We start from the raw sequence: 19,458 nt of genomic DNA on the forward strand, positions 1-19,458 counted from the left end.
TTTATTTATTTATTTATTTATTTATTTATTTATTTATTTATTTATTTATTTATTTGAGAGAGAGAGCACATGAGAGGGGGGAGGGTCAGAGGGAGGAGCAGACTCCCTGCAGAGCAGGGAGCCCAATGTGGGACTCGATCCCGGGACTCCAGGATCATGACCTGAGCCGAAGGCAGTCGCTTAACCAACTGAGCCACCCAGGCGCCCGACATCCAGGTTTCTGATTGAGGAGGGATGGGTGTGGTGTCACCCATCAAGATAAAAAAATACGGAAATCAGTCTGGGAGCGGGGGTGGGGGGAGGGATCATTTATTCATTCACTCAGTATGTGGGTACCTACTATGTTCCAGAAATTGGTCCAGGTTCTACAAATGTAATAGTGAACTAGATAGATAAAGAGAGCTTACATTCTAATAGGGGGAGGCCAACACTAAACAAGTAAAAGTAATTCTATCATATCAATTCAGATATATGTGCTCTGAAGGAAAAAAAAAAAGTCTGGGAAGAAATACATAGATATGGGGCCTTTCTGAGAAGATGTTCACTGAGCAGAGAGATTCAATGAAGAGCATAGTAAGCCCCGAGGGACCAGTGGGAAGCATATTCCAGGCAGAAGAGCATCAGTGTAAAGGCCAAAATGATGACTCCGGTTTTGGGCATGTTGAATTTGAGGTGACTTTCATCTATCCAGATGGAGACATCCAAGGCAGTAAAATATACAGGGCTGATGTTCAGCAGAGTCTGTGCTAGAAGTGGATTTGGAACTATCAGCATGTTAGAGAGCCTGCTGAATCTTGAGAGTGGAGGGGATGACTTGGGAAAAATGCAGAAAGTGAGAAAAGCAGTGGCCAAGCTAGGTAATTAAGAAACATGAATAGTTAAAGGGCAAATAGAAGAAAAAAAAATCATGAAGAAGGAAGAGAAGAATGGGTTCAGTGTTGCAAAATGCAAGAAAGGAGGAAGCAGTGAACACCATGTCCAAAGGAGCAGCATTCCAATAACTGCAGTGTGGCCGCTAGGATTAGCAATTAGCAGGTCCTTGATGACTGTAGCGAGAGCAGCCTCAGAGAAGCGGTTGGGGAGGGGGTAGCGTGGAAACTGCATGACAGGGGCTTGAAGAAAACCCAGCAAGAATAAGGCATCTTATGAGAGTGTAGCTGTGAAGAGAGAGACATCATATGGAGAGGGGACAGGCAGCAGAGAGAATATCTACTCTGGGAGAGTCCAGCATCTGTCAAGTCTGGAGAAATCAGCTGGGCAGTGCCAGCAGGCCAGGGGTATGCCCTAAGCTGGAGTGGATGCCATGCATGCTTTGCCAACTGGCTTTGTGCAGCCCTGCCTCGCAAGAACTCATTCCAGCTCATGCCCTGGACTTCACAGGGCCAGGATAGAGCTGTTAGCTCACCTAGCTTTCCTCACTCCAGTGGACTGCAAGAACCTTTAGGAAGTCCTCCCAGATCTGTATGAGGCACTGGGTGTAATGTGAGACACTATAAGCAAAACATAACGAATGATGTTTGTCCGTGGGGCGGGGGGGGGGGGGGGGCTGGCCCTGAGGAAGGGGTTGGGAAGCCTGGGTTTCCTAAGAAGGTGGCCTTATGTGTGGCCTTATCTCTGCCTCCTGTAAGAGAAAACTCCTCATTCTTCATTTATACCATAAGGCATCAGCCCCAGAGTCTAAGATCAGGCCCAGTTCCATGTATCAGGTGGGATGTGGGAGCTATAGAAGGGAAAACTTGAGTAGTGATGGAAATGAGAACCCCCCCTATATGGGGGGAAAAAAACCAACCACACAAAGTAACATCATAAAAATACGAACTTATAGAGGTATGACCAAAGATTATACAATCAGGACTGGTGTAGATTAGAGAAACATGCACGTGGTCAACAAATTCTGAGATATCAGAAGCAAAAGAGAAGCACTAGAAAGCAAAGGAGAGGGCAGGCTCTGACTAATCAAAAGCAGCTCTACACAGCTCAGCAGGAAATAAACTTCCCATAGGACTTCATCTCAAAGGACACAGAAAGTGAGAAATAAAAATAGACTCTCAACATTTTTAGATAAATTCAGCAATCACATAACCACAGTTGTTTCTTAAATGAAATTAGCTGATTTAGAAACACATCTCATCTTGGAGGCTGAGTCTGGGCAGGCTAAGACCTTACTTATCCCCCACCCCCCAAACTCTCACTCATACACTTCCCTTGGGGCCATCCTTGGTCGATGTTTCTGGCCATGGGACTCACTTAGAATGGTACTTCCACTTCTTGGAAAGAAGCCAACCTCCAAGTTCCTGTAAGCAATCCCTATGATACCAGGAGCTACACACTCTCTATTTTATTCTAATTGCCTTCACTGGAAGTGCATCCTGGATTCTCTCTTCCACCACAACTATGTTCTCACACTTTGATCCCGCTTGGATACATATAATAGAGCCATCATTACCCAGCTATGCATACCAAAATATAAAGACAGGCAGAAGGACCAGAATCATGCAAAAAGACACAAGAAAACTGTTGGCAATAACAAAAGTGATCACCACCATAATTTCAAAATAAGATTTGAAATCGCTTTTTCATTTCAGACTCATGTTTATAACTCATATTTAGTACGTACCACAAACACATATTTCTAAAATTCAACTCAGTCTCTCTCATTCCCTCAACCTGCCCCTTCTTGTGCATTCTGTATGACCTACCTGCCTAATTCAGAAACCTCAGACTTCCTTTACACCTACCTCCCACTGTACTCCATGCCCTATGGATTCTGTGGTAAGACAGATCACCATTACCACTAGGATAAAATCCCAATTCTTAACATGGCCCACAAGACCCTTACTTACGTTTCTGACTTTATCTCTCGTCACATAAACATCCCCCACTCTAGCTCCCAAATTCAACTCTGCCAACCTTAAACTCACTCAGGCTCCCTAAGGTCACTCCCTACTTTAAGTATTCAAGCCTTTGCACATGTTGTTTTCTTTCCTAAAAACTCTTGGTCTGAATGCTTTGCTTGGCCTCACACTTCCATAACATGTCAGAGTTTATTTACTTCTTACCTGGAGATGCTGTTTTTGACACCACTCCTGACAAGTTTGAGTTAGGTGCTCCTCCTATGTGCTTCCATAACACACTGCACTTTCCCTTATTGCACTACGCTGTAATTGCCTGTTTACTTGTCTATATCTTCCACTAGAAGGTCATCCATCTCCTTGAGGCCAAGGACCATGCCTTTCTCAAGCACAATAACTCCAGCACCAAGGACAGCATCCAGCACATGGAAGTTTCACATAGGGTGAATGATTAGCCAGACTACATTACATCCTCATTTATGAAAAGCAGCAGAAAAGAGCCAAAAACAAGTTTGGAGGATAAAATGAAGCAAGGGGGAATAAGACGAAGAAAAAGGAGAGAAAAACATTCATGGATAGGGCACCAGAAGAGTGGAAAACAAAAAGAGAGACTAATGGAACAAGTAAGAGAAGGCAAAAAATAAAGGATGGTGTCAAAGTCACTTGTGCAGATTTTCATGAAGCTCAGAAAAGTCTTTCCCGAGGGGAGTAATAAGGGAACTAACATTGATTGAGCTCTGAAGGCCAGGTCCTGTCCAAATCCATGGTCTCATTTATATCTCACGGTTCCCCTATCAACATTACTATCTTCCTTTTGCAGATAAGAAAACTGAGGCACCAAGAATTTAGGTAACTATCCTCAAGTTACACAAAAAGAAAGTGGTGAAGCAATCTTTGAACTCACTTTACATGCACTGCCCAGGAAGTACTGAACTGTAGAACAAAGGCAGATTTGATGGTTAAAAAAAAAAATTCTAAGCAGAAAATCTTATGAATGAAACCATGATTTACCTTGTGATAGCTCAGCTCCTGCTTTTCTTCCTTCCCTTCTTACATAGCTCCTCTGAGAGCAAGCAGACTGTCCTGAAGTCAGCATTTGCCAAAATCTGATATGGAACTGATCTCAGGACCATCCACTCTTCCCCAGCCTCCTCTAGGGAAATGTGTGGCCTGCAGGGACCTAGGTCCCATCTCTACAATGAGGTGGCGCTAGCCCCCCCTTTGCTACAGGCTCCAAATGTGGGCCGGTGGCAGTGCTCCTATCACAACAACCAGTGATCCTGGCCCATGCTATGCGGTCCAGCACTGCCTTTCCTGTTCTAGCAATACCCCCTAAATGTACACTTCTGGAAATGCGTGGTTTGCAGCAGATATAGGTCTCAGCTAAGGCACCCATCGGGACCAAAGGAAAATGCTTTCTAAATTGACATTAAAAATGAGCTTGGAGCTAAAATATATACTGTATGATTTTATATTGGAAAAAAAAAAACTGTTCTCTACCTTTTTCCAAACTTCTGTAACAATAAAATAGCTTTGTCATGACAGCATTCACAGATACAAGGGAAAGAAGGCTACTTACTCCTGTAGCTGAACAAAAGCTCACACAGTGGCTATTATGCCTCAGGTTCCTTCATTTTAAGTCGTCCCTCTCCAGGTAGAAGCAGAATCCTTACAGGCAGAGCCTTTGCAGGCTTCCCTCATCTTCCCCACTCTTTGAATTTACTAGGCTTTGCAGATTTTTATCAAATATTCTCCACATCTGCTGAGACACACACACACACATACATATATACACATACATATTTCTTGTGCATCTAAATACCAAAGCCAATACTTTCTCATGGAAGCAGATTTTCACAAGAAATTAATTTTAACTGATTCAATTCATCATCTAACCGTGGTTACCAAGGATACCAAATAGCCAAAATCAGTTGGCTCCAACTTGCTTGTTAATCAGAAGAGATTAACAGAAAGCTGTGAAGAATTATTGTTGTCTAAGTAATCTGGCCAGAAACAGTCCCCCCTCCCAATGTCCCTCAGTCCTGAACTCAGTTAAAAACATTCCAGTCTATAATAATCATTAAAAACATGCAAGGTTTTTTCCCAGGATTTGAAATTCAGTGATTAGTATTTAGAAAAATGACCTCTAATGGTTTCACTTTAATTCCCTTCCTGATGAAGCACCAAACTGAGAACGGCTACTGATTTGATCTTATCCATCTGAAAGCAGATGATTCTCTCCATAGCAGGTAATTGAGCATTCAGGTGATCTAGCTGAATCTGTCCTAAATCAAACAGCCCAGCAATGTATATGTACTAACAGAGGGTAGCATCAAACAGATGAGCCTAGTATGTGCCCTTGAGGGACAGAGAATTAAAATAAAAACACCCCAAACAAAAAAATGTTTCTCCTTGCTAAAAGGTCAACATGGTTTTTTTAAAAAAGTACTCATAAGATTAAGTTAAGTCTATAATGTACATCTAAAGAAGAACCAAAAAATTGATACTTTCTCTCCAAAAAGCACAGGCAATCAAGTTTCTTACTAATTAGATTTGTTTACATTTTAAGAATATTAATTACATGTCATTCACTGCAATTATTCTGTCTCATTTTGTAGTTTGTCATTTTGTCTACAATGCCTTTTGCAAAAGAAAACACAGTTGCCACCCAATACCTATTTTTCCCTTTTCCCAAAAAACAATGAAACTTAAATTGCATTTGGAATTTGGCTTGACACCAAAAGACTACATTTCCCAGCTTTGGTATGGCCCTGTGACTAAATTCTGATCAAGAGATGAGAGCACAAGTGTTGACAGGGACTTCCAAAAAGGTTTCGTAAGAAGAGCAGACTTGGGCTGGAGGTGGACTCTTTTGTCTCTCCCAGGAATGTAAATGTGAGTGCTGGAATTCCAGCAGCCATATTACCCCGTGAGGTGACTGTGAATTAGAAGCTGTGCATGGGGCAAGTGGGTGGTACAATCAGTTAGGTGTCCAATTCTTGATTTAGGCTCAGGTTATGATCTCAGGGTCATGGGATCAAGCCCCATGATGGGCTCCGTGCTCAGCAGGGAGTCTGCTTGGGATTCTCTCTCTCTCCCTCTCCCTCTGCCTCCCCCTCTGCTCATGCTCTCTCTCTGTCTCTAAAATAAATAAATGTTAAAAAAAATGAACCTTCTGTATTTAAGCCACTGTTATCAATGTTTTCCTGTCACATGTAGAGAATCCTGATTTTAAATTATAATTTCCTTTAGAATTTTAATGATTTTACTTTTCGTAAAATTTAAAACACATGACAAATTTGCGTAATAGAGCAGAAATATAGTGCTCTTCCCAACACCATTTACTGAATAATCCATTTCCTCCCCCCGCCCCGCTGATTTGAAATGCCGTGTTTACCAAATACTATGATGCCATGTTACTCTGTTTCTGTTCTATTAGGTTTGTTTGTTTTTGCATAGTCTTTATTTTCTCTGAGAAGTGGAAGTTGAGAGTAGAGGTAGAGCTTCAGAGGAAGGAGAGAAGGGCAAGGAAGAGGGCTGATGACAAGTAAGAACTACCAAGCAGCACTGAGGGCCCAGATGAAATGAGATTCTCCACATTACAAGCGTAAGGATTAACAGGGTAGACTCTGCATCAGAATGGCTGCGTTCAAATCCCAGCTTCATGACTTACAGGCTGTGTGGAGGCAGATTCTTTGCCTTCCTCCTCTGTAAAATGGAGATAGCACTAGAACCTACCTCAAGGTGGCTGTGTTAAAGGAGTTATTATATAAAAAGCTTAGAATGATATCTGGCAACAGGTTCTATTATGTCTCATTGGTATTATTATTATTATTAATAGTTGTAATTGTTAACATTGTCACTGTCACCATCATCTTCTTAATATTAAGATGGCAGCTTTTTTGTTCCCTAAGGTACAATCAAGAATAATGTTGAATTTTATCAGATGCTTTTTTGGAGTTACCTGACATGATTGTGTTTGTTTGTTTCTCCAAAAACTTATGTATTGTGAATAAGACACCATTTCACACCCACTAGAATGGCTAAAATAAAAAGATAATGACGAATGTTGCCAAGGATGTGGAGAAATGGGAACCCGCACGTGCTACTGATGCAAATGTAAAATAATGCAGCCATTTTGGAAAATGGTTTGGCAGTTCCTCAAAATGTTCAACACAGAATTATCAAATGACCCAGCAATTTCACTTCTGGGTATGGACCCAAGAGAAATGAAAACATACCTCCACGCAAAAACTTGTACCTAAATGTTCTTAGTAGCAGTTATTCATAATAGCCCCAAACTGTAAACAACCCAGACGCCCAGGAACAGGTGAATAGATAAATAAAATGTGGAATACTCATATAATGAAATATTAATCAGTAATAAAAAAGAAAGAACTAATGACACATTATACAACGTGGCTGGACCTCAAAAACAGCATGCAAAGTGAAAGAATCCAGTCACAAAAGAGATCACCTATTGTAGGATTCCATTTATACGAAATGTCCTGAAAAGGCAAATCTATAGAGACAGAAAGTAAATTAGAGGCCTTCTGGAACCAGGTAACAGTGAATGGACATGAGGGATCTTACTGGGGTAATGAAAATGCTCTAACCTTAGAGTGATGCTTGCACAACTTCATAAATTTACTAAATAATCACCAAAATGTATACTTAAAAGTGGCTGAATTATATACTATGTAAAATATGCCTCAATAAAGTTATTTCTTTTAATGAGGGAATGGATGGAGGGTAATAGAAAAAAAATGGGAGAAGCTTATGTTAATTTTGTGTAAACATGATCAAAACTTAAAACAAATAATTATGTATGTATAATACGTATACAACAAAACCTACTCATGCAGTGATAGCTTTCCTATGCTTTACCATTCTTATATTCTCAGAGTAAACACCCAGTAGAAAATTCCACTGGGTTACACTAAACACACTACATATAAGGCATTTTCTTTTAATCTCTTCTGTATCTGTTTTTTTTTTGGGGGGGAGGGGTCGCTTTTCACATTTTATTGGCTCAGGGGAGGGGCCTCCTCCATGTCACCAGGGGTGCTCACAAGTTCTTCAGCCACTCCAAGCTTGGGCCCTGGCGGTCCTGGGGGTGGCTGGGCACGTCGGGCATGTTCCCATCATCTCGGAGGGGCACTGGATAGTTGTAGGTCGTGGCCTGGCTGATCATGGTGGCGTATTTGGTGAAGGGGCTGAGGGTGGGCAGAATTAGAGCGAGGCCCCCGATGGTGAAGGATGCGACCAGCACCGCTCCTTGGCCCAGGCATCCTTGAGGAAGGTGGCGAGTCTCCCGGCCATCTTGGTTACAGCGGTGGCAGCAGCCTCTTCTGTATCTGTTATTAAATCCTTCTTCTCATTCCCTTTGTTTTATATTTGTGTTTTCACATTCTTTTCTTGGTCAGAATAGCAAAATATTTACTTATGTATATTTCAGAAAACAAATCTTGGTTTTGTTTATTAATACTGCTTTTGTTTGTGTTTTTATTTTTCACTTTCTATTCATTAATATGTTCTTTTGGTTTTTACTAATGTTTTGCTCCTACATGTTTTTGGTTTATTTTTCCATTTCTAAGTTCGTAAATTTAATGCTTGGTATATTCATTTTCTGTCACTCTATTTACTACAACCAATGAAAGTTATGAATTGTCATCTAAATATAGCTTTGGCTGCACTCCACAGTTTTAACATATGTGCTTTCATTTCTATAGTGTTTTCAATGTCTATAATTTTAGTTTCCATATCTGATTTTCTAATTAAAGAGATCTCTGAAAGAGTTCAATTTTCAGGTGTTTAGGGTTCTGGTGATGTTGTGACTTGTTATTCACTTATTGATAATTTTATTGCATTACGGTCTGTAAATGTGGCCCATAAAATTTAATCTTTTGGAATTAATGTTCCTTTTTTTATGGTACTGAAACATTTTTTTAAAAATGTTCCATGAACATTTCTTCTCTCTTGGTGACTAGAAAATTCCATTGGTATTTCACATAAATCAAACTTTTAGCAACATTATTTCTATCCACTTCTTTTATCTATTGATGTGTCATTGTCAGTGAAGTATCATAGTCTCCCCCTATAATTCTGATGTTTCTAACTTCTGAAGTTTGAACAAACTTAGTTCAATACATTTGAATATCATTCCATTTATTAAAAGTTAGTGACTGGTAGGTCTCCATTGTTTATAGCACTATTTACCAAGCTAAAATAAGTCTTATTTGATGACTTTTATGTCACATGCAGTGTGTTTAATATAGGAATGTTAGTTTGATTAGCATGAGGCCTTAAAAAAGAGCAGATAAAGACGATATGAAATCCATAGAGGGGCACCTGGGTGGCTTAACTGGTTAAGCGTCCAACTCTTGATTTTGGCTCAGGTCATGATCTGAGGGTTGTGAGATGGAGCCCCACATCTGGCTCCATGCCCAGCATGGAGTCTGCTTGAGATTCTCTCCCTCTCCCTCTACCCCTCCCCCACTTCTGCTCCCACTCTCTTTCTCAAAATAAATAAATAAAACCTTTTTTAAAAAATCCACAGATATTTTGCACTTGTTATTTTAATATTTTCAATGAAGCTATTTCCTGAGTATTTAAAAATCAGGTAGTGCACATCCAACTATGATCCTCCTCTGACATTTCCCCATGTTCTAAGCTGCATTATTAAAGCCACCATTAAACACCCTCTTCTGTCCATTCCCTGAATTAAATCTGATGACTTTCCTTAGCGCTGTGACTGCAAGCCCTAAAACATCACCTTTTACTATAAAGACATACGCTATAGTGCCCTCATTTTGTGAATCTGTCCAGTTCAACTTTCCATTTCCCACATACTGAGGCACTGGGAAGACAACTGTGATTGAGTCACTGACGTGTGAGGCAATATAAAAATTAAAAGATCAAAAAAACCAATGTAATGGAAAAGAGCTGTGATTTTAATCTTTATTGGCCTACCGAGTGGATCCTCTCAAACTGAACCTATGGGGATTAGATCCCCCCCCCAGAGAAGCTGCAGTAATCCACACATAAATGGCCTCTGAAGCAGTGTGGGGTTAGAATCAATAGATGCTTCTCCCAACAGCATGTGGAAGGAAAAAAGAAACACTTTGGGGGATTTTCTAGCTCTCTTTGTAGACTCTCTCTGAAATAGATTCCATGACATGATGAGTTTTAGCTACCTAAAAATTAAAGGAATACACACAAAGTACTTTAAAAGCCCCAGAGAAGGATGACCTATAAATTCAGTATATTACAGTGACATTAAATCTAAAGTAGCAATTGTGGTGGAACAGATTAAAGAACAGCAAACAACAGTTTTCTCCTTCCTTCTGAAATAACTGGGGAGGACTTTAGAGCTAGCTCAGCTATGCTATCTACCACTTGACATTCATAGTATTTGGAAAAAAAAATCACCATTGAAAATACGTTTGACCTGAGATTTTCAGCGTAAAGTGTTAAAACTGGTTCGAATGTGGCCCCTCGTTTATGCCTCTTTCTTTGTTTCCCAGGTTTTTCTGATAGGAAATGAACATATCGGCAAGAACAAGTGATAGACTACAGGAATCAAGCAACCATGTTCTTCTCTAAGCTCACAGCCTAGTTAGAGTTTTTACAGAGCTGATTTACAGTGCGGTTATCCTAAATTAAAAATAAGTGATAATCATATTACATGTCTAGCAATAGAGAAGACCATGATTTTCGTTACTGCCAGGATGCTACAGTTACATCCTACAGCTAAATTTTCTACAGAATGTATTATTAGTTGTGCCAACAGCAGCTGTACTAATAATTTGGGATAACTCCCACTGTGGTTAAAAAAAAAAAAGAAGGATCAATGATAGATAGTAAAAATATTTTCATGCTTGGATTTCCTTACCTAATATAACAGTTTTATACAGATGGTTGAAGCATTTATTTTGACAATGGGGTTGTAAAAAATAATTTCAATCCATAAAGGCCATAAATCCATGTCATTTGCAACCCCAGATGCGTGCCAGACTCATGTGTAGGGGTACTTTAGGAATCACCCCTAAAGATTCTGATTTAGTCAGTCAGGGAACAGCGCAGTTATGTCTTCAAAAGTTCCCGCAAATGATTCTGATGCATAGCCAGAACTAAGAATCACTTCCCCAAAACCTTCAAGTTGGAAGGAGCCTTAGCATTCAACCATTTCTCACTCTCCCTGATTTCTAGTAACTTCTTCCCTATAGTCCTCCAGTCAACTGTCCTGGATGTCTGCATCAGATCTCCTATACAACCTCAAACTTAATGTATTTAAAATTAAGCTTATTTTTTTCCCCATAAAATATGCTCAAGGGGCACCTAAATGGCTTAGTTGGGGTTAAGTGTCTGCCTTCGGTTCAGGTCATGATCTCAGGGTCTTGGGATCAAGCCCTGCATCTGTCTCTCTGCTCAGCGGGGAGTCTGCTTCTCCCCCCACCCTCTCTCTCTCTGTACTCTCCCCCACTCTCTCTCAAATAAATAAAATCTCTAAAAAAAATATTTTTAAAAACCCATGCTCAACTTCTTGTCACAAACCTAATAAATCACATGACCATCCTCCCAGGCACTTATGCCCAACATCGGAGAATTAGGATCCTTCTACTTTGTCTCAGTATACCGATTATTTTTACCCCTTAAATATGTTTTGTATCAATCCCCTCTTCTCCAATTCCATTACCTTAAAACATTAATTCAACACTTCTGCCTAGACAAATACTAATAGTCTACTACTTCTGGTGTTTTCTCTAAAATCTCCAGGCTTTGAATCTCATACTGCCTAATTGCACCACTCCACCCCAGCTGCCCATCCTTGTCACAGATGTCTACATTCCTCAGGCCACTTCCCCACTTCCTTCCATTCCCGGCTTGTTGTCACTCTCTCCAACACTACTTTTGTCTTAACTTGTGGTTAATTCAATACTTCCAAAACCACAGTCTTTCTGTTCTTGTCCCTGTCTCCTTCAGTAACTTGTCCTTCACCCAACCTTAGTGCCTCACTCCACAATCACACCCCAGACCTGGTTATACCAACAACTGCAGCCCCTCCTTTTCACTGCATTCCCAATAATCACCCCACACCAGAGGACCTACAACCCTCTAATCCTACCAACTCTTCACTACCTCCACATGTCCACTTTCCCCTCTTTACTCAGATGAGATTTCAGAGTCGATCATCCCAATCCCTCCATCCTATACGCCCTCAAATCTTTTGTCCCTCTCTCATTGTCATACATCAGTGTGACCCTTCTTAAACACAACCCCTGTCTCTTCATGCCTGCACAAACACAGGTGAATGTAGTGGGAAAAACATTCACGCCTGTGGTGGTGGGTAGCACTTCAAATACATGATCACTACCTTCAAATGGGCCCTTAACGTTGCCCAGCAATTACCCTGCACTTCTCTGATCCACTCACTCTCCCGTCTTCTGGCCTATCATTTACACCTCTCCTGTTTTCACCTCCCACCCTATCCTCACTCGCAGCTGGTAACCTGGCTGTTTCCTTTTTCACTAATAATGGAAGAGCAATCATAAGACAAGCTTCTATATGATCTCCAAACCATATCTGCCCACCCGGGCTCATATACTCTGCCCTGACTCCTTGTCAATGAATGAAATGTTGAAAAACCCACCTGCTCAAGTACTCAGGCAATTCAATCCCCTATGTCATTTTTTTCTTTTTTTATTGAAGTATAATTAACACACTATTATATTAGTTTCAGATGTACAATATAATGATTCAACAATTCTACACATTCCTCAGTTCTCATCACAGTTAAGGGTCCTCTTGATCCTCTTTACCTATTTTACCCGTCCCCCTACCCATCTCCCCTCTGATAACCATCAGTTTGTTCTCTATATTTAAGACTTTTTCAGTTTCTTTTTGTTTGTTCATTTGTTTTGTTTCTTAAATTCCACATATGAGTGAAATCACATGGCATTTGTCTTTTGACTTATTTCACTTAGCATTATATGCTCTAGATCCATTCACATTGTTGCAAATGTCAAGGTCTCATTCTTTTTTATGGTTGAGTAATATTTCAGTGTGTTTGTGTGCCATGTCTTCTTTATCCATTCATCTATGGATGGATATTTGGGTTGCTTCCCTATCTTGGCTGTTGTAAATAATGCTGCAGTAATATAGGCATGCATATATCTTTTTGAACTAAGTGGTTTTTTTTATTCCTTTGGGTAAATACTCAGTATTGGAATTACTGGATCATATGTAATTCTGTCTTAATTTTTTTGAAGAACCTCCATACTGTTTTCCACAATGGCTGCACCAGCTTGCATTCCCACCAACAGTGCATGAGCGTTCCTTTTTCTCCACATCCTCACTGACACTTGTTTCTTATTGATTTTAGCCATTCTGATTGTGGTTTTGTGGTTTTGATTTGCATTGCCCTGATGATTAGTAATGTTAAATACATTTTTATGTGTCTGCTGGCCATCTATATGTCTTTTTTGGAAAAATGTCTATTCAGGTCCTCTGCCCATTTTAATCAGATTTTGGTGAATTTTTTCAGTTTTGTTTTTGTTTGTTTTTTTGGTGTTGAGTTGCATAAGTTCTCCATCTACTTTGGATATATCAAAATATCAATACCAATATCAAATACATCAATTGCAAATATCTACTCCTATTTAGTAAGTTGCCTTTTTGTTTTGCTGATGGTTTCCCTCACTGTGCAAAAGCTTTTTATTTTGTTAGAATCCCAATAGTTTATTTTTACTTTTGTTTCCCTTGCCTGAGGAGACATCCTCTGCATGATTTTTAACTTCTCTCTAGCATCCAATTATGAATTATGTAATTATGAATATGTAATTATTTTCTCCTCTCTTTGAAAACCATCTTTTGACTTACTTTCTCCTCCCTTTTCTTTCACAATAAAACTCAAAAATGTAGTATATGCTCTCTTCAACTTTTCTCAAAGAGACTATAGTCAGACTATCACTGACTCCACTTGCCCACAACTCCTTCAAAATCCCTCAGTTCAAGGTCACCAATGAAGCTCCATGTTGCTAAATGCAATGATCAGTCCTGGGTTCTCATCTTACTTGACCTTTCAAGTACATTTCACTAGGAGGATCACTCCCTCCTTCCAGGAATACTTTCTGCACTTCCAGGCCACCGTACTCCTGATTTTTCTCCCACTGTACTTGCTGATCCTTTTCAGTCTCTTTTGTTGGTTCCTTCTCATCTTCCTAACCTCTAACTAGTTGTTTGACTTCTTCTTTTTTTAATCTTCATTCCTTGGTAAGCGCATCTAGTTTCTGAGCTTTAAATATCCTCTCTATGTTGATAGCTCCTAAATGTATATCTACAGGCTACACTTCTTTCTTGAGCACCTACGAAGGATATCCCAATACCCATTCAAGAATACTGCTCCAATAACTGTCCCCCTTTGTCCTACAACATGTATTTTTGTTCTTCACTAGATCATTCCCATCACATTAGTGATGTTCTCTCTTACAATTTAAAACAAAAACAAAAACCCTTGATCTCATTTCCCTCACCAACTAATTACTCATTTCTCTGATATCTGCAGAAAAACTTGAAATAGTCTATACTCACTGCCCCACTTTTGCCAGTCAATTCCTCTTACAGCCACTCCAATCAGGCTCTTGTCCCCACCTCTTCACCAAAACTGCTTGTCAACATCACTTCCGATGACCTCTACATACTAATGGCAGTGGTCAGTACTCAGCGCTCATTCTACTTGACCTAATGGTAGCACTGACACAACTTTTATGCCCTCCTCTTTGATACGCCATTTTCTTGGCTTCTCATTTTGGCTTTCAAGTCAATACTCTTGGATTTTCCGGTCCATCTTAATAAGTTTTCTTTTGCTGGTTCCTCAACTTCTCTCCATCCTCCTAGTGTTGGAGAGCTCCAGAATTCAGTGCTGGTCCTCCTCTCTCCTTTGTCTTCCTGGATCATTTCAGCCAGACTCATTTTAAATATCATCTCTATGCCTACAATGCTCCCATTTATATCTTCAGTCCAGCCATCTTTCCTCAACTCCAGGCTCATATATCCAATTTCATAATCTGTAGCCCTACTTGACTCACTCACTAATAAGCATTCCCAACTTAACACATCCAACACTGAGCTCTTAATATTCCCCTCTAACTTACTTCTCCTACACCTCTATTCCCTTGCTCAGGCCAAGTTTTGGGAGTCATTCTGATTCCTCTCTCTTGCATACCCTACATCCACCCATTGGAAAATCCTGTCAGCTCTACTTTCAAGCTACCTGGAATCTGACCACTTCTCACTATCTCCACTGCCATCACTCAGGTCCAAGCCACCATTATCTCTCACATAAATAATTACAAGAGTCACATAATTCTTCTCCCTGACTCCACCCTTACTCTTCTACAGTCTGGTCAAAGTGATCCTTTCTGTTCTTAAGGCAGACATTATCACTGCTGTGCTTAAAACTTTCCAATGACTTCCCATCTTACTCTGAGTAAAAGTCATATTCATTACAATGGCTTATAGGGCCCTATGATCACTCTGCCATCACCTTTCCAACCTCACCTACTATGTCTCTCTTCCTTGCCCCTGGCTAATACCTGGCATGTGCCTGTCTCAGGACCTTTAAACATGCTGTTCCCCTGCCTGGAATGCTCTTCCCCTGGCATGTGCATGCCTTGCTCCCATCATTTCCTTCTGACCTTTTACTCATCAACTTTCCGTGATGCCATTTTGGTCCCCACACCTATTCTCTTTCCATGTTTTATTTTTCTTCTTAGCACTTATTACCATCTAACATACTATGTAATTAGTGAATTTATTTATGTATTATCATTTTCCTCTCAGCAACATATAAGTTCCACAAAGGCAAGCTTTTCATTTTGTTTGGTTCCCTACCACATGTACAATGCTGTATCTAGGTATCTAGATATGTACCCTACATAGAACAGAGCCTTGCACATAGGAGATGATCAATAATCATTTGATGAGTAAGTAAATGGCGTTTTCAATCATGATCTCTCCAATCAACCTTCATCCTGTCTCCAAAGTGATATAATTAGAAGAAAAATCTGTTCACCTTAATTTTTAGCTTAAAACCCTTTAATGGGTCTGTAGTGTTATAGCTGATGCAAATTGAAATGTCTTCAGTAGCCAGGCATATCCTATCAATGTGATGAGGCAAGTTCATTCATGTGGGCAGGGGAAGGGAGGATAAGAAAAGTGGAGAGTGTATGACCTGCCTAAGGGCATTCAGTCCAATTATTTTAACAAATTGTGCCTACTACTTGGCAGCCCCTGTATGTAGAAGAAAGAACCATCTCCACAGCCTGGCTTGGTAGGCACTATGGATGGATACTGGGCCCTATAACATCAGAGAAAACAGACTGTGCATACCCACAAACTGAGTGGTTGCAATGCAACTGAACATGTTGCTTTTTCATTATTAAATAAACAGGCAAGGAAGCAAGGTGTCACTGTTGGCATAGTCTGAAATTATATCTGGAGCCCAGATGTTTGAACCAGACGACTAAACTTGCTAAAGGCAATTATGTGAGGTAATTATACCTGAGTTTCAGGGTAACATGACTGGGGACCTAAAATAGGTGATCTCCCATTCAGTGATTCTAATCTGTCAGGAACTTACCTTGAACAGGAAGAGCATCATCACCACCCACTTGAGCTTATTTCCCATTCTTCAAGGAACCAGAGAGACTTGAGATGTGCACTCACAGAACTTCCCTCATCCTGAAATCTCCAAGAGTACTTTGCGAGAATGAATCCTTTGGACTCATCACAGTAAATTGTACTTCTTTCAAGATTTCTACATCAGAGTGCTCCAGCCTAAGTCCTCCGTGGGACTTTAACAATGGCATACAAGACTTCCATGATCTGATCAGTGTTCACTAGAACAGACTCATCCCTCAACAGTCCCAACACATACTTCACTTCCTATTACTACCAAAGATCCACCCTCTCCTGTCATAGGGCATTTATAAATTCCTAGAAGGTCCTTCCCACCCACACGTTCCAGGCAAAATACTTCGCCCAAGAATCAACTTCTCTAGGAATCCTCTGTGGATACACTCAAGCCAGTTAATTACTTCTCTCCTCTTTTCCTGCACTGTGTCCCTATATATCTCCCTTCCTGTCTTCATTTTATTAATTGCAATTACTGTTTTATCTCAATTCCATAGGGGCAGTAACCATGTTTAATGGATCTTTGAATTACTAATGCCTAACCTAGCATCTGGCAATTACGAGGCACTCCAATATCTTCTTAATTTGACTTAGTTATAATTAGAAAAGAGTGATCTGGTCAGTATGGCTAAAGTAAGGCTTCATAAGTGCTGGGAGAGAAGGAGGAGGTGGAAAGAGGGAAAGAGAACATAGAGAAAAAGAGGTCCAAGTTATATTACAAATTTTTTTTCATATTTCACATAAATAAAGGCAGTACTTTGCATTGGAAAGAATGTTACGATGTGTCAATTTTTTCTTTGCCATTATGGGCAGAATGTGAAAAACTCTAAATTCTCAACATTGTTCAATTAAAGCTTAACTCCTCCCCCCCCCAAAAAGAGTATTACAATGAATCCCTATTTGTTGATGCAACCTTAAAATTTTAAAAGGCAGTCTAGTATAATGATTGATTGTAGTCAGACAATGAATGCAATCATTCACTGCACAGTGAACTAATCCTTCTGTGAGCTAATCTGACAATCCTTATATTTTAACTAATGCAAATTAGCAATAAAAACATTAAGATTCTCAAAAATAAACTGCCACATGATAGTAAACACAGAAAATTCACATAAGAAATATAGGTAGGTTTAAAGTATTAAAAATACTCAATCCCACCACCACCAGCAAAAAAATACAAATTGAACCAGGTAGTCACTTAAAACCTGTTAAATTCGCAAGTTTTGTGTTTGGTTTTTTTTTAAGGCTCTTTTTTTTAAGATTTTTTATTTATTTTTTGACAGAGAGACAGCAAGAGAGGGAACACAAGCAAGGAGAGTGGGAGAGGGAGAAGTAGGTTTCCCGTGGAGTGGGGAGCCTGATGTGGGACTCAATCCCAGGACCCTGGGATCATGACCTGAGCCAAAGGCAGATGCTTAATGACTGAGCCACCCAGGCACCTCAAATTAGCAAGTTTTTGTTGACATTATTACCACCTAATGCTAGTGGATATACTGTTCATTCGTAGCAGGGATATTTGGCACAAATCTTGTGAAAGTTAATAATGGGAAACCTCACTAACATGGAGTCAGGAGGTTTGGGAAGGGGTGCTCCCACACCCTACCACCCTACCACTCTTAATCGACTGCAGACCCAATAGGAAGAGATGGATTTGACCCTGCACAAGGATGCTACTTTACTATCCCAGCTGAGGAAGACATGCTTTCCTATCCCCTCATCCACTCAATGGCTCAGCCAATGAGAAGTCACCACACTTGGAACCCAGTTTACTCCAATGGACTTTCAGTTTATAACAGCCTTCCCAACTAACACCTTTCCTCCTTAAAAAAGTGTACCTTTGTACACTTTGTGTAGGAAGTGTAGACTTCCTATGGTTTTGCCACAGCTTGTTTGTCCCAGATGGCAATTCTCTTTTATTCCTGAATACACCCATCTTTTGCTGGTAAAATATCTGGAAGCTTCTATTTTTAAGTTTGACAATCTACAGGAAAGCAATTTGAACCCGATGTTGATAATTTATCAAGAAATTTTCCACCCCTTCCTCTTCAAGGAGGTGGCTGAGCGGGTCGATGGCCATGGTCTTGCGGCAGATGTAGAGATGCAGATCTTTGTGAAGACCCTGAGGGCAAGATCATCATCCTTGAAGCTGAGCCCAATGACACCACTGAGGATGTCAAAGCCAAAATCCAAGACAAGGAGGGCATCCCACCTGACCAGCATCATCTGATTCTTGCGAGCAAACAGCTGGAGGATGGCTGCATTCTCAGACTACAAAATCCAGAAAGAGTCCATCCTGCACTTGGTGCTTGGCCTGTGGGATGGCATCATGGAGCCTTCCCTCCGCCAGCTAGCCCAGAAATACAACTGCCCTCCACTGGCTCCCTTTTGCTGGCAGGGCAGCCTCCTGCCAAAGCCCCAAGGCCCTGGGGCTACAATATAGTCTCCTTTTCATAGACTGGAGAAGGAAGGAAGGAAGGAAGGCAGGGAGGGAGGGAGGGAAGAAGGAGAAAAGGGAAAGGGAAAGGGAAGGGAAGAAATTGTCCCAAAAGGGAGAATACTACAGATACATCACAGTATTTTTAGGTAATGAAAAATTAGAAGCTAGAAATGCCCAAAAAGCACAGTTAAGTGAAAAAGATTTACCTACTCTCCGGAATATAGATATATAGTCATCCTAAAAACTGCACAATCACTGTTCATCATGGAAAAAATACAGTAATAGTAATAATGGTTAGTATTTATTGAGCATTTACTATGTGCCAGGTACTATGGTAAGTATTTTTTTTTTCTTTTTTTTTTTAAGTAGGCTCCACACCCAGCATGGATCCCAGTGCGGGGCTTGAACTCACGACCCTGAGATCAAGAACTGAGCTGAGATCAAGAGTCAGACGCTTAACTGACTGGGCTACTC

The 19,458-nt window shown here is 40.3% G+C and overlaps 1 protein-coding gene and 1 pseudogene across 1 annotated transcript in view; both read right to left on the reverse strand.

Annotated features, from left to right (window-relative positions):
* SYT9 (synaptotagmin 9) overlaps positions 1-19,458 on the reverse strand; it is a 155,843-nt gene that overhangs the window by 129,414 nt on the left and 6,971 nt on the right. The gene's annotated exons all lie outside the window — the stretch shown is intronic.
* On the reverse strand, positions 7,921-8,174 carry LOC110576543 (annotated as a pseudogene).

Source organism: Neomonachus schauinslandi, chromosome 11 (genome assembly GCF_002201575.2).
Source record: "Neomonachus schauinslandi chromosome 11, ASM220157v2, whole genome shotgun sequence".
In the NCBI taxonomy this organism is placed as follows: domain Eukaryota; kingdom Metazoa; phylum Chordata; class Mammalia; order Carnivora; family Phocidae; genus Neomonachus; species Neomonachus schauinslandi.